This window comes from Schistocerca piceifrons, chromosome 8 (assembly GCF_021461385.2).
Source record: "Schistocerca piceifrons isolate TAMUIC-IGC-003096 chromosome 8, iqSchPice1.1, whole genome shotgun sequence".
In the NCBI taxonomy this organism is placed as follows: Eukaryota; Metazoa; Arthropoda; class Insecta; order Orthoptera; family Acrididae; genus Schistocerca; species Schistocerca piceifrons.
This window is the reverse complement of record NC_060145.1, coordinates 86,712,432-86,728,841: the sequence shown is the minus strand read 5'-3', so window position 1 is coordinate 86,728,841 and position 16,410 is coordinate 86,712,432.

The window sequence follows — 16,410 nt, the reverse complement described above, 5'->3', positions numbered from 1 at the left end:
GAATTAAGCAAAGGGGATTGGAGTATGGCATTGTTTGTATTAGGAACGTACGTGATTTCCTAATATCACAGCATAAAACTCTAAACTACGTTAAGGAAGTGGTAGAGGTGTGCAAATACCTCGTGGTACACAATATCTTGATTTTTGAAACATATATTTAAAATAGGTAGTACCAGGTCTCCAGTTGCATGTGACAGTCAATACGCTTAAAATGAAAATAAGAGCGACCAAGGGATAATAGATAGGCACTACTCATCTCAAAGTATCATGTTTCGCTACAGGATCAGAATAAATTCTGTAAGTCAGTTCAATCAAAAATGATTCAAATAGCTCTGAGTACTATGGGACTTAACATCTGTGGTCATCAGTCCCCTAGAACTTAGAACTACTTAAACCTAACTAACCTAAGGACATCACACACATCCATTCCGGAGGCAGGACTCGAACCTGCGATCGTCAGCTCAATCGGTGGATATACTACCAGTTAGCACAATTCGTCTCAAGCGCAGTATTGCTACCTATTCATGTCTCAATGACAAAATGATTCCCACAATCTGTGGATTCATCCCCACAGGCGGTCCAGCATATGAAATTGTGTAGAAGCGAAGCAATGCCATTAAGTTTCCAGTAACGATTCAGACAATGCATCACCTTGAATATTGTGGACCAAAATGGACTTCTTGTCGACTTCCATGATGAAAACTAGTGATTTATTACATTTGAGGCGGGATGGTCATGCAGTTTCAAACCAGCATTCCTTGCCAACAGCATGTCACTGTTCAACATAAACATTATGTGTTAAAACTGAACTGTCAATTCCTTAATTCGCTAAGCTTGAAACCACGAAGAACAATGGTATCATTCAACATAACTGCCCCAGTCCAACGAATTGTTCTCCGGAAATACTTCTTCCACCAACCTTTTGCTTCAGCGACATTGAACTACAATGGCGGAATCTGCACAGTTGTCAAACACCAGTATGCTTTGACAATTCTAAGCCACAGTCTCCTTTACTTGAACAATTTGTAAAAAATGATGGAGCTCCTACAGCAGTATCTCATATTACAGATGACACAAGCACTTTGCCGTTTCAGGAAATTGGATGCAGGGCGGATGGGTTCGAAATATAAGTATCACATCAACTATAAAAAAAGTATGTTTGACGTCAAAGTCGGAATTCAACGGCGTAGAAAATCTTGGATACTTTATGGAGAAACAGGCATTAGCAGACGAATTAAAAAATATTTAATGCATACATAGCCTGTAATGATGAAGATGGGTTATTTTGAAGCGGTGAAACGCGTTCTAGTTAATGTTTTCTGCGGCTGCTAGGGCCGAGCATTCTGCCTGGCCAGCTGGCTAAAAGGAGTGATCATACTGTGCAACTAGCTGCGGGTGGCTGACACAGCCCTATGACAGCTGCAGTCTACGGCTACTCTCGCATAATCTCAGGCTCAAGTGCACTTAGAACCACTCCGCCATAGCACTCTTCATATTATCAGTATCATCCTGTGCGGCCACTGTGGTTACAGTTCTTGATAACTGCAAAAGAGAAATTAAAAACAAATCCAAGCTTCCTGTTGTAAGTTGATTGTGGGATAAGAAAAATTATCTTAAAAAATGATAAGAACCTTTTAATTTATGACTGGAAAATTCTGCTACTTGACATTTTCACCTCCCGTATATGTGCCTGTAACCTAGTAAAACGTCACGAATATCGGACAAGTACCTTTCAAGAAAAATTATTTGAAAGTGACACAGTGAAAAACTCGGCAGCAATGTTGCTGAGAGAAAATGCACATTTCGCTGCACTTGTCGCCTTTTGCAACTTCCGACACGTCAGTTCTTTAGGATAATTCATGCCCTTTCGCGTTATATATGTGTTTACCATGTGTATTTCATAGATTAGGAAATCAAATTGCAAGTGCACAAGGTCCTGTGTGTAGGATATCCGCAACTGAGGAGTTTGATAGCTCAGAGAGATCCGCTTCATTGAACTGATTATTTATTCAAACCACGACAGGTTTCGGGATTTTAAAATCGCAGGTGTATTAAATTTATAATATTTGGTAACACACAACATGTGGTGGTGCCAATCAGTGCAAGACCTTCGAATCGCCACTGGGCAGCCGCATCGTAGGAGCGCCGACTAAAACCGGTACCGATTTGAATAAATAATTAGTAAAAATGAACTGGATCTCCCTAAATTAATTAATTACACTGGATCGCTTGACATAGCTATTGTTCACTGTGGAGGTTTTGTGAGTACTAGTGGCACTGGAAGTTTTAATAACTCTGACGTCGTTGCTTACTGTAACTTTGACGTTGGTGAATATTTTGATGAGGATATTAGGACATCATATTTTATTTTGCATATGCACATTTCTACTCTTCGGTGCATTTTGTTCTGAGGATCCGTGGTCGTCGTAAGATGAATCAAGATGAAGCTGTTTATGTGTGGTGCAAAGGATCTGGTGTATGTGAAGATGTAAAATTTGTTTATGATTTGGTCCGGTGCGGTGCAGAGTTACTGGACACAGCCTCCCGGAGTTGCTTCACGAAAAAAAGAAGTAAGTATTCGAGAATTCGAATCAAGAACAGCTGCCAACACGAATAACATAGAAGTACATATCTTCACATTAGTGAAACAACTTAAATCGTTTAGTAAAAGCAAGAATGCGTATCAGTTAGGTTCCTTTCAGAGTATGTTGATGCAATAGCTCTGTACTTTGTAAGGAGTGCGTCAGAACAATCCATTACATTGATTAAATACACTCCTGGAAATTGAAATAAGAACACCGTGAATTCATTGTCCCAGGAAGGGGAAACTTTATTGACACATTCCTGGGGTCAGATACATCACATGATCACACTGACAGAACCACAGGCACATAGACACAGGCAACAGAGCATGCACAATGTCGGCACTAGTACAGTGTATATCCACCTTTCGCAGCAATGCAGGCTGCTATTCTCCCATGGAGACGATCGTAGAGATGCTGGATGTAGTCCTGTGGAACGGCTTGCCATGCCATTTCCACCTGGCGCCTCAGTTGGATCAGCGTTCGTGCTGGACGTGCAGACCGCGTGAGACGACGCTTCATCCAGTCCCAAACATGCTCAATGTGGGACAGATCCGGAGATATTGCTGGCCAGGGTAGTTGACTTACACCTTCTAGAGCACGTTGGGTGGCACGGGATACATGCGTACGTGCATTGTCCTGTTGGAACAGCAAGTTCCCTTGCCGGTCTAGGAATGGTAGAACGATGGGTTCGATGACGGTTTGGATGTACCGTGCACTATTCAGTGTCCCCTCGACGATCACCAGTGGTGTACGACAGTGTAGGAGATCGCTCCCCACACCATGATGCCGGGTGTTGGCCCTGTGTGCCTCGGTCGTATGCAGTCCTGATTGTGGCGCTCACCTGCACGGCGCCAAACACGCATACGACCATCATTGGCACCAAGGCAGAAGCGACTCTCATCGCTGAAGACGACACGTCTCCATTCGTACCTCCATTCACGCCTGTCGCGACACCACTGGAGGCGGGCTGCACGATGTTGGGGCGTGAGCGGAAGACGGCCTAACGGTGTGCGGGAACGTAGCCCAGCTTCATGGAAACGGTTGCGAATGGTCCTCGCCGATACCCCAGGAGCAACAGTGTCCCTAATTTGCTGGGAAGTGGCGGTGCGGTCCCCTACGGCACTGCGTAGGATCCTACGGTCTTGGCGTGCATCCGTGCGTCGCTGCGGTCCGGTCCCAGGTCGACGGGCACGTGCACCTTCCACCGACCACTGGCGACAACATCGATGTACTGTGGAGACCTCACGCCCCACGTGTTGAGCAATTCGGCGGTACGTCCACCCGGCCTCCCGCATGCCCACTATACGCCCTTGCTCAAAGTCCGTCAACTGCACATACGGTTCACGTCCACGCTGTCGCGGCATACTACCAGTGTTAAAGACTGCGATGGAGCTCCGTATGCCACGGCAAACTGGCTGACACTGACGGCGGCGGTGCACAAATGCTGTGCAGCTAGCGCCATTCGACGGCCAACACCGCGGTTCCTGGTGTGTCCACTGTGCCGTGCGTGTGATCATTGCTTGTACAGCCCTCTCGCAGTGTCCGGAGCAAGTATGGTGGGTCTGACACACCGGTGTCAATGTGTTCTTTTTTCCATTTCCAGGAGTGTATTACATTGAGCATAGAAGACAATATAGCCAGTTTAAGGCTATGGCTCCCCATGAACCATGGACCTTGCCGTTGGTTGGAAGGCTTGCGTGCCTCAACGATACAGATAGCCACACCGTAGGTGCAATTACAAGTTGTGCCACAAATTCCTCTTCTCTCCAATTCTATTCAATACCTCCTCGTTAGCTATGTGATCTACCCATCTAATCTTCAGCATTATTCTGTAGCACCAATTTTCAGAAGCTTCTATTCTCTTCTTGTCCAAACTATTTATCGTCCACGCTTCACTTCCACACATGGCTACGCCCCATACAACTACTTTCAGAAACGACATCCTGACACTTAAATCTATGCTCAATGTTAACAGATTTCTCTTTTTCAGAAACGCTTTCCTTGCCATTGCCATTGTACATTTTATATCCTCTCTGCTTCGACCACCATCAGTTATTTTGCTCCCCAAATAGCAAAACTCATTTACTACTTTAAGCGTCTCATTTCCTAATCTAATTACAGCAGCATCACCCGATTTTATTCGACTACATTGCTCCCCATGAACCATGGACCTTGACGTTGGTGGGGAGGCTTGCGTGCCTCAACGATACAGATAGCCGTACCGTAGGTGCAACCACAACGGAGGGGTATCAGTTGAGAGGCCAGACAAACATGTAGTTCCTGAAGAGGGGCAGCAGCCTTTTCAGTAGTTGTAGGGGCAACAGTCTGTATGATTGACTGATCTGGCCTTGTAACACTAATCAAAATGGCCTTGCTGTGTTGGTACTGCGAACGGCTGAAAGCAAGGGGAAACTACAGCCGTCATTTCTCCCGAGGGCATGCAGCCTTACTGTGTGATTAAATGATGATGGCGTCCTCTTGGGTAAAATATTCCGGAGGTAAAATAGTCCCCCATTCGGATCTCCGGGCGGGGACTACTCAAGAGGACGTTGTTATCAGGAGAAAGAAAACTGGCGTTCTACGGATCGGAGCGTGGAATGTCAGATCCCTTAATCGTGCGGATAGGTTAGAAAATTTAAAAAGGGAAATGGATAGGTTAGAGTTAGATGTAGTGGGAATTAGTGAAGTTCGGTGGCAGGAGGAACAAGACTTTTGGTCAGGTGAATACAGGGTTAAATAAAAAAATAGGAGTACGGGTAAGCTACTACAAACAGCATAGTGAACGCATTATTGTGGCCAAGATAGATACGAAGCCCACGTCTACTACAGTAGTACAAGTTTATATGCCAACTAGCTCTGCAGATGACGAAGAAATTGATGAAATGTATGATGAGATAATAGAAAATATTCAAGTAGTGAAGGCAGACGAAAATTTAATAGTCATGGGTGGCTGGAATTCGAGAGTAGGAAAAGGGAGAGAAGGAAACATAGTAGGTGAATGTGGATTGGGGCTAAGAAATTAAAGAGGAAGCCGCCTGGCAGAATTTTGCACAGAGCATAACTTAATCATAGCTAACACTTAGTTCAAGAAACATGAAAGAAGGTTGTATACATGGAAGAGCCCTGGAGATACTAAAAGGTATCAGTCAGATTATATAATGGTAAGACAGAGATTTAGGAACCAGGTTTTAAATTGTAAGACGTTTCCAGGGGCAAATGTGGACTCTGACCACAATCTGTTGGTTATGAACCGTAGATTAAAACTGAAGAAACTGCAAAAAGGTGGGAATTTAAGGAGATGGGACCTACATAAACTTAAAGTTTCAGGGGGAGCATAAGGGAACAATTGACAGGAATGGGGAAAGAAATACAGTAGAAGAAGAATGGTTAGCTTTGAGGGATGAAATAGTTAAGGCAGCAGAGGATCAAACAGGTAAAAAGGCGAGGGCTAGTAGAAACCCTTGGATAACAGAAGAAGTATTGAATTTAATTGATGAAAGGAGAAAATATAAAAATGCAGTAAATGAAGCAAGCAAAAAGGAATACAAACATCTCAAAAATTATATCGACAGGAAGTGCAAAATGGCTAAGCAGGGACGGCTAGAGGACAAATGTAAGTATGTAGAGGCTTATCTCACGAGGGGTAAGATAGATACTGCCTACAGGAAAATTAAAGAGACCTTTGGAGAAAGGAGGACCACTTGCATGGATATCAAGTGCTTTGATGGAAACCCAGTTCTAAGCAAAGGAGGGAAAGCAGAAAGGTGGAAGGGGTATATAGAGGGTCTATACAAGGGCGACATACTTGAGGACAATACTATGGAAATGGAAGAGGATGTAGACGAAGATGATATGGGAGATATGATATTGGGTGAAGAGTTTGACAGAGCACTGAAAGACCTGAGTCGAAACAAGGCCCCCGGAGTAGACAACATTCCATTAGAACTACTGACAGCCTTGGGAGAGCCAGGCCTGACAAAACTCTACCATCTGGTGAGCAAGATGTATGAAACAGGTGAAATAACCTCAGACTTCGCCTCAGTGCTGTCCACTGCAAGGCAACCCGCAGCATGCTCCCTCGCCGGCATTGCTAATAACACAGCGACAACGAGCGCCCGCGATCTGGCAGGTGAATCTGTGCCCCTCGCCCTGGATTTCTCTGGTGCGTGCTGGGAGCCAAGATGACTGATCGCCGTAGAGAGCCGTGGAGTGGCCTGTCACTGGCTGGCTACGGATCCCACGTTGGCCTCAGAGGGTGGAACCAGCAACCCGCTGTGGACTGGAATGCTGGCGCCCCATCAGTGCTGCGTGTAGCTGGTAGTGTGACACACCCCACCGTCCAGAAGATCTGTCACACTTAAATGCCCCACGTTGACCTCAGAGGATCCAACCAGCGACCGTCCGTGTACTGGAACACTGGCGCCCCATCTGCTGCTGCGTTTAGCCAGTGGTGTGACATGTTGAACAGTCAAGGAGAGCAGTCACACTGGAATGCTTTGTTAATATTCATAACAATTAGGTTGGCCAGTGGGCCACTCCTGCCTGTGACTTGCGCCATGCAAACCGCAGCATGTACTTTTTCCGGCGTTCTACGCCCCTGTGGCCTCTATTTTACTTCGCAACTGCTGGTGAGCGTAACTGACTGCAAACAGACCCATGCCTGGCTGTAACTTGCTTGCTCAGAAATATTGCACCAAAACTGACTTTTCGTATCCCAAACGGTGAAAGGTGGCTACACTGAGTCACAGCGCCAGAGATTACGCCACAGATTATTGTTCCGGCGCCTCCACTGGTGTAGTAGTAGTTCAGAGGATGTCGAGGGCGGTAGTAGTTCAGAGGATGTCGAGTGCTGTTGTTGTTCTGTTGGGCGAGAGAGTAGATGCTGTTCGGTTGGTGTAATGTGTAGATCGAAGATGTTGCATTGATCACAGTGTATTTTTCGTCAATATATATTGAGGTAAAAAAAATTATTACAGAGTTCTTTAATGACAGTGCCTCTTGGTCACAGGTTCAGTCAACAAGCATCTGGCTCGTGTTCATGTATTAGACTTGTAATTCTCGTTTCTATGTACAATAATAGTATTTCTGGTTTTTCAGTTATTTCATTGCAAATGGTGTTTAAAATATCTTGTCGTAGTGAGGAAGAACCGATCCAGATACATGTACGTTGAGTCACACTACCACACACAGAGCAGTTACACTTGTGCTCTGTTGTTTCGTAGCTTTTATACTTGCAGGGAACTTAGTTAATCAATTGTGTTAATGGAAATTTATTGTCATTCTTTATTTTTATTTTATGCAGTCAAATTACGTGCTAATAGTACTCAGGGCCAACCGGTTACGAGACTTCGTAATCGGACACACAGCTACCAAAATTATTGCATTTATCGTTTCTTTTTAATTAAGACCCCATGCAACGGTAGTGCCGCTACAGTGGTGTGGGACATCCACCTGGGTTTCTGTGGGACCTGCGGTTGTAATCGAAGGTGCCATGAGAGCTGTGGACCACATGAACATTATTAGGGACCATGTGCAATCCCTTGTACTTGATGTCTTTCTCAATAGCGGTGGCATTTTCCAGCAGGATAACTGTGCCTATTACAAAGCCATAATCATGCTGTAATGGTCTGATGAGCATGATGGTGAACTAGTGTTGATGTCTTGACCATCAAATTTGGCTTATCTGAATACAATTAAATCCAACTGGGACGCTATCGGGCCCCATGTTCTTGCACACAAACCAACCTCGGTCCAATTAGGGGAAGTGTGTGACCTGTGCGTGGGCATCAGGTGCCACAAACCTCTGGAAACCTCTCAACTATTTGTCGAATACAGGGAACGGAGCCTAACTGCTTTTAAGTAGGTGGTCGTAATGTTTTGGCCCATCAGTGTATCTGTTAGTTGTTGGAGAGGCGTAACGGCATGTTGTGATGATGGCGGAGGCTTGCGATGTTGTAGACGAAATTATTACAGTTACTCCGTTTGTGGCACTTCCTCTGCGAAATATACTGGTTAAGTCTCTTCTCGGTTTTGTTGCAAAGTCATCCGCTGCAGCGTTTAACAGGTCACTGGCTGTCTAGACATAATTGTTGATGACAATTAGCAGGTTAAGGTTGTGGGAATTTATTATTCGTTATACACACCTTGTTCTCTTTTCAGTACATTATACAGTTCGTGGTAATTTCAGACCGCCATATAACAGTCCGCCAAGTTTGTATATGATTACTGTGGTCGCGAACTCACAGTCAGTAAAACTATTCTTACACCTGATTCACAATTGTAATTAGGTTCAGCGCGGCAGTTACGGCTTCAGGCACTCTGATGCTCATTAAAAAAAACAAGTACATTACACAGTTCTATGGTGCCTTGGCTTTCGCTATGCGGTTAGTTGTAAAAACAGTTTCTCTCTCACGGTAGCAAAAACAGTAGTGCCTGCTGGCATAAACATTGGCAGTGTCGGTTGGGGCACAGTCCATTTAAAAATACTCAAGCCGTACGACCTTCCTGTTCATAATAATCAAGTCAACTTTCATTACCCACTGCGGCGGTAATCCCAGTTGTCAGTCGGAAAGTTACACGACTCACTGTCTCGGCTAATTTTTGAATCTCAGATCAACAATGTGCATCCTGCCATATTTTATTCATACACACACACACACACACACACACACACACACACACATACTGACTGGCTACTACTCCATAATTATATATATGGCTGCTCAAGTGTCGGTCACAGTGTTTTTCATTCCTAAAATTTACATAGCAATTCTTTACATTACAGTTAATGTTACAAATGCAGATGAAATAAGAAAAAGAGTTTAAAGTGTTTCTATATTCAAGTAATATTAACAAAACATATCTATCCAGTAGAGAAAAAGAAATAATTTGCCGTTACGTTTAACGTTATTATCAAACATGCTATGCTACACGATCAAAGAAAGTAAACGAAATAACGGAAAAAGAGAAAAATGAATCTTCACAAGTGCCATTGTTGATGATTTCCTACTTCTAGTGGAACCATACAGCTCGATAATTATCGAAAATAAACCTAAATTAGTGAGAAACTACGGCGTGCACACACTTTATTCAAGATGTAAACGTCACTACATATATTCGGATTTAGGTTATGACATGTTCGATACGCCTGCCGTCATTTGCGACGATGTGGCGCAGATGAATAGGGACATTCTGCACGACCCTCTGAAGTGTCGGAGCATTGTTGCTGTTGCTGAACTCCTGAATGGCTGTTTTCAGCTCAGCAATGGTTTTGGGGTTATTGCTGTACACCTTGTCTTTGACATGGCCCCACAGAAAGGAGTCGCAGTGTTCAGATACGGAGAATATGGCGGCCAATCGAGGGAAACGCCAGTGGCCTATGGGTACCTCAGAGCCAGAATGAGGTCCCCAAAGTGCTCCTCGAGGACATCAAACGTTCTCCTTCTTCGATGGGGTTGAGCTCCGCCTTGCATGAACGACATCTTGTCGAAATTGGGGTCACTTTGGGTGATGTGGTTGAAATCATCTTCGAAAACATTTACGTACCGTTCGGTAGTCACCGTGCCATCAAAGAATATCGCATCGATTGTACGGTGACTGGGCATTGCACACCACACAGGCACCCTTGAGATTGAAGACACATATCGACCACGAGACGCGAATCTCCAGTGCCCCAAACGCGCCAATTTTGCTTATTTACCAACTCATCCAAATGAAAGTGGGCTTAGTCACTAAACCGAACCATTGAGCGCATAGTGATTCCTATCGTGCCCAGTGGCCAACCGTGAGTTTGAACGTGCTAACGCAAACCGTTCAGAAGTTATGAGGAGTTTATTTCATCTAGTTCAATTATTGTCACACTGTAACATAGCCCTGCCACTCCGATAATTTGGCTGGTTGGCTCAGGAGTGTAAATACTGTTCTCTGGAGCTGGCCACATGGAGGACTTACCACTGCTCCATTCCTACCCGTCGATTATTCTTCTGCCTAGAAACGAAACTTCTCGATGGGGTGGTCAGTGACCTGGGCTGTCATTGCCTTGTGAAAGCACAGAAATGGCTCTCCTCACGTAAGAATGCTGTCTCGATGGGTCAGTGACTGGGACGGTCAGAATCCGGACCTCAGCGGCCTGTCCACGACCCTGGCCACTGGCTGTCACCTACGCAGTTACACTGTTGAGTACACACGGAAGTCGCAAGGATTCGTGAGAGTGCATTAGAGATGTTCACGCTCAAAGTGGAGCCCATTTGCTGGAGTGATTTTGAAGTAAACTAAATAAATTCTGTTGACACAATCTTAGACAAAGTGAAGAAAAACACAGGTACAAACTGCACCACAGAAGAAAAAGAGAAAAGCAAATGTATATCTAGCATTTCATACATAGGCCATGTATCACAGAAGATTGCAAATATTTTCAGAAATCACAGAGTAAAAATTGGGTTTTCTACGTCTAATAAACTACAGCACAAACTAATATATAATATAAAGTGTAATCATGATCCATATTCAGACACTCGAATATACAAGATGACATGCCAGGAATGCTCCAAGTTCTACCTAGGACAAACAGGCTGAAATATCAACACCAGGTACACAGAGCACATTAGATCATACACACATAACAAACACATTACATCAGCAATAGCAACACACATACAAAATACAGGATACCCAATTGGAAAAACTGAGTAAAATGTCAAAGTACTCCACCGACTAAATAAAGGAAATAAAATGGATTTGCTTGAAGAACTGGAGATATATTCACATTACAGAAAATGCGAAGATAAAATATTAAACCTGAAAGTGAATCAGTGAATTTCTTCAGCTATTTTGATAATATACTTAAATAAAAATAGAAAAACATAGAAATAAGCATAATTGTAAAATCAATATAAGTAATTTATGAGTCAAATTGTTAAGATAAATAACCTCTGTACAAAAGCATATCATAATCGGTGGAAGACCTATAATGTTATCTCTGTGGACTACCTGTAAGAAGATCTTTGTAACTGTTTTGTTCATATAAGATATTTTCGATGTGAAAAGTGTACAACAAGTTGTGTGGGATGTTAAGTATGTGTGAGATTCTGCACAAATGGACCATTAGAAAACTAAGTACAAATTCTTCTAAATTTTAGCCACTAACTTCACAAAAAGAATTGATACCCAACTAAAAAATCGCGTGTTTCTTATGTATTACAGTAAAAATCAACGAAATGAAGCAGACACACACACTGACAACATCGAAAGAAATCACTTAATACACACAAGAAACGCACTTGAAAATGGGAATTGTTTCTCGAAACGCATCGTGCGAAAAGTAAAATAAAGAAAAATCGTGATAGGTAGCAGGATTTTTATTTATAAAGAAACCTATTGTCTCTACAGTCGCAGGCTTTCAAAAATCATTTATAATGGATCAAATCAGATAAATTCTGTTGTACAAAAATTACCCACTAAACAACATCCATTGTTAGATCACGTAGGCTGGCAGTAGTTCCAATGATGACGAAGTCCTACTTCTATCAAGAAGCCACTTAGGACAAACAAACATCACTTTAGCGAATGAAAAGCTACATAAGGCAACAAGCCGCTTAAAATTAGTGCCTGACATTTTTCATCATTTTTTGAATTTTAAATTTTGCCGACTGTGTATTGTAATACATCTCTGTTGTTGCACCAATAGCCATTTGATATTTATGAAGATGAGCTTACCTAATGATACGAACACCAAAACGGTGACTTTTTCTTTCTCTAGAATGGCCTCATTTCCGAGGCAGGAATCTCACTATGGATATACTTCTTGATTGATATACTTCTAGTAGTTTCGTTACTCAATCCATTAGCAGCTTCATTTCATTTTATTATTTCTTATTGGCAATGCCTGGAATTTATTAACATATAACCATTCTTTCTTTATGAGCTACAAACTGTGCAGAAGTACCAAGATTGCTAACATTCGGGCTTTATAAACGTAAATATAATTTAACATTTTTCGTCGTATAGGTATCGTGCTGAGGGCCATTTTATTTCTCAAGGGGGTTGCTATTTTTCTAGATTTTACCTCAGTTTTAAAGTCAATTTATGACACAATATTTCATCTTTTAATGTTCACAAAAATGAATGGTGCACAGGGAAATACATAACATTGTATCTTAACATCCTATTCATTCATGTTGAAAATAAGTTTACGGTTCATCCGATTATTGTCATTTTCGCGTCACTGTAGTTACTTTTTTTCAGGTATGGGTACCGAAAAAGATTTTCAATTTTATACCAAACGTTCACATTTCATTTGTGAAATATCAGTATCCGTGTGTCTGTTTTTAGATTAGTTTCTCGAAATAAAAAGTACTAGAATACATGCCCCACCTCTTTCAGGAAATGTTGAAAGATTTTCTAACCGCAACAACTTGTTCTCCGGTAATATATGTCTCCTCACTTCCAAGTACCAGTGCACGCTGACCGTCATACATAGCTCAGGCTCTGAATATAGGTGGTCACACAATACTTTTCGAACGTCATCATAGAATGAGATTTCTTAAAGAAAAACATTGGCTTCTGAAATTCATTACCAGTTTTGTAATTACTGTACCAACATCAAGTAAAGTTTCCCAATATCCTCCATTTAGATGAGATTGAGACTCCAGTATTAGAATTATAATTTAACAGTGCTTTGGAGGACTTAAGATCAAATGAGACACTACATCGGAATTTCTAAAATCATTGGGGAAGTGGCTACAAAACGACTATTCACTTTGATGCTTAGAATATATAAGCCTGGTGGCATATTATTTGATTATTGGAAAAATATCATCCAAACAGTTCCGAAGAGTCCAAGAGCTGCCAAGAGCGAGGATTATCGCACAATCTGCTTAATAGCTCATGCATCCTAGTTGCTGAGAAGAATAACATACATAAAATGGAAAATAAAACTGAGGATGTGTTACATGACTATCAGTTTGGCTTTAGGAAAGGTAAAGGCACTAGAGAGGCAATTCTGATGTTACGGCCGATAAGGGAAGCAAGACTGAAGAGAAATCAAGACACGTTTATAAGATTTGTCGACCTGCAAGAAGTGTTCGACAATGTAAAATGATGCAGTATGTTAGAAATTCTGAGAGAAATTTGTGGTAAGCTGTAGGAAGAGACGGGTGATGTACAATGTGTGCAAGAACCAAGAGGGAATAACATGAGTGGACGACCAAGAACGAAATGCTCGGAGTAGAAAGTGTGTAAGATATGGTTGTAGTCTTTCGCCCACACTGTTCAGTTTGTACATCGAAGAAGGAATGATGGAAATAAAAGGAAGATTCAAGAGTGGGACTAAAATTGGCCGGCCGGAGTGGACAAGCGGTTCTAGGCGCTACAGTCTGGAACCGCGCGACCGCTACGATCGCAGGTTCGAATCCTGCCTCGGGCATGGATGTGTGTGATGTCCTTAGGTTAGTTAGTTTTAAGTAGTTCTAAGTTCTAGGGGACTGATGACCTCAGAAGTTAAGTCCCATAGTGCTCAGAGCCATTTGAACCATATGACTAAAATTGAAGATGAAAGGGTATCAATAATACGATTCCCTGGTGACATTGTTGTTCTGAGTGAAAGTGAAAACGAAATATACCATCTCCTGAACGGAAAGGACTGTCTAATGAGTACAGAGTATGGATTGAGAGCAAATCGAAGAAAGACGAAAGGAGAGAGTAGCAGAAACGAGAACAGCGAGATAACATCAAGATTGCCAGTCGCGAAATAGATGAAGTTAATGAATTCACCTAGGCAGCAAAATATCCATTGACGGATGGAGCAAGGACGACATCAAAAGTATACTAGGACTAGAGAAAGGGCATTTCCGGCCAAAAGAAATCTGCTAGTATCAAACATAGGCCTTAATTGGAGTAAGAAATATCTGAGAATGTTCGTTTGGAGCACAGCATTGTATGGCAGTGAAACATGGACTGTGGGAAACCAGGAACACAAGAGAATCGAAGCATCTGAAATGAAGTGTTACAGACGAATGTTGAAAACTAGATGGACTGAAAAGGTAAGGAACAAGGAGGTTCTGCGCAGAATCGGAGAGGAAACACTGACACGGAGAAATGACAGGATCCAGAATGAGATTTTCACTCTGCAGTGGAGTGTGCGCTAATATGAAACTTCCTGGCAGATTAAAACTGTGTGCCGGTCCGAGACACGAACTCGGGACCTTTGCCTTTCGCGGGAAAGTTCTCTACCAACTGAGCTACCCAGGCACGACTCACGCCCAGTCCTCACAGCTTTACTTCCGCTAGTACCTCGTCTCCTACCTTCTAAACTTTACAGAAGCTCTCCTGCGAAACTTGCAGGACTAGTACTCCTGAAAGAAAGGATATTGCGGAGACGTGGCTTAGCCGCAGCCTGGGGGATGTTTCCAGCATGAGATTTTCACTCTGCAGCAAGGCAAAGGTCCCGATTTCGAGTCTCGGTCTGGCACACACTTTTAATCTGCCAGGACGTTTCAAATGACAGGATGATAGGACATCTATTAAGCATCAGGGAATGACTTCCATAGCACTAGAGGGAGCTGTAAAGGGCAAAAACTATAGAGGAAAACTGCGAAAGCAAATAATTGAGGAGGTAGATTGCAAGAATTATTCTGATATGAGTAGGTTGTCACAGAAAAGGCATTCGTGGCAGGCCACATCAAATTAGAAGACTAAAATCTCGCTTTATAACTCACTTAACATAAGATTTGTATCAATGTATGTCGTTGTATCGATAAGTTCAGCTTATTAGGGGAAGAAAACGAATAGTTGAGCACGCACTACTTTTGACTGTTTCTCTACTCATGGATCCCAACGAATATGCTCGCAGAAGTTTAAAATATAGTCATGGAAGAATCGTATAATGCCTGCCGAAATTCCGTCGTACCCCTTAATGCGATTTCTCAGTTATAATTTACTTAGTCTAAGTTCTCTTGCCACATGTCTTTTGGACTTTCCTTTCAAAATGTACTCCGTTGCTGAGTCAAACATTTGTATCTCATTAAAATCTATAATCTGTGCATATTACTTACTTAAAGCCTCAATGTAAATTCTCACTGTATACTAATGAAGTAACTGGTAATAATATAAGTAGGCAAGTTCGCTCTGCGTTATTTTACCCATTCTATAGATGTATACACGTACAGAACACCATGTGACATCTGTAGGAACATGTAACCACATAGTAGAGATGTCGCGATGTTAATGAATCATAAGAATGTCGACTCAATTAGGCATAAGATTAATGTCTTAAGTTCATTATTTCTTGAACTGCGTACTATTTTCTAAACACAGAATTTGTATAATAATGACAGAGAGAATAATAGCCACCTTATGGGGCTATCGTCGCCTCAACAGAAACAACCTACCGCAGCAGAGACTATTTCGCCGTATCAGATTTGCCAACGATTTGTCCGTCGTTATAAGTGAGATACAAATGTACCCCATTCTTACTCACTGAGAAGATTTAGGTTCACTAGTTGACAATTTCACTAAATCTTGCAATAGCACCACTTCACTGCGTTGAGTGGTTCTATTTAAAGAACCATAATCGCTAATGACAGTTTCCAGATTCAAGCTGCGTCTGATTCGACAAAAAACTGTTGATAAAAATATGTGATTGTGAATTGGAAGTACCCATAAGTATTTGACAGTGCTGTAATCTAGTTTCAACTTATCTATCTCTTATTCCTGGTTGTTTGACTTTTGTTTTGCAGTTTTCTTTGGAAACTGCTTTGCCGTCATCGTTGCTGAGTTCCATGGAGTACGTTCAGTGCCAATTAGGGGAAGGGTAAAGTGACCAGAAAGG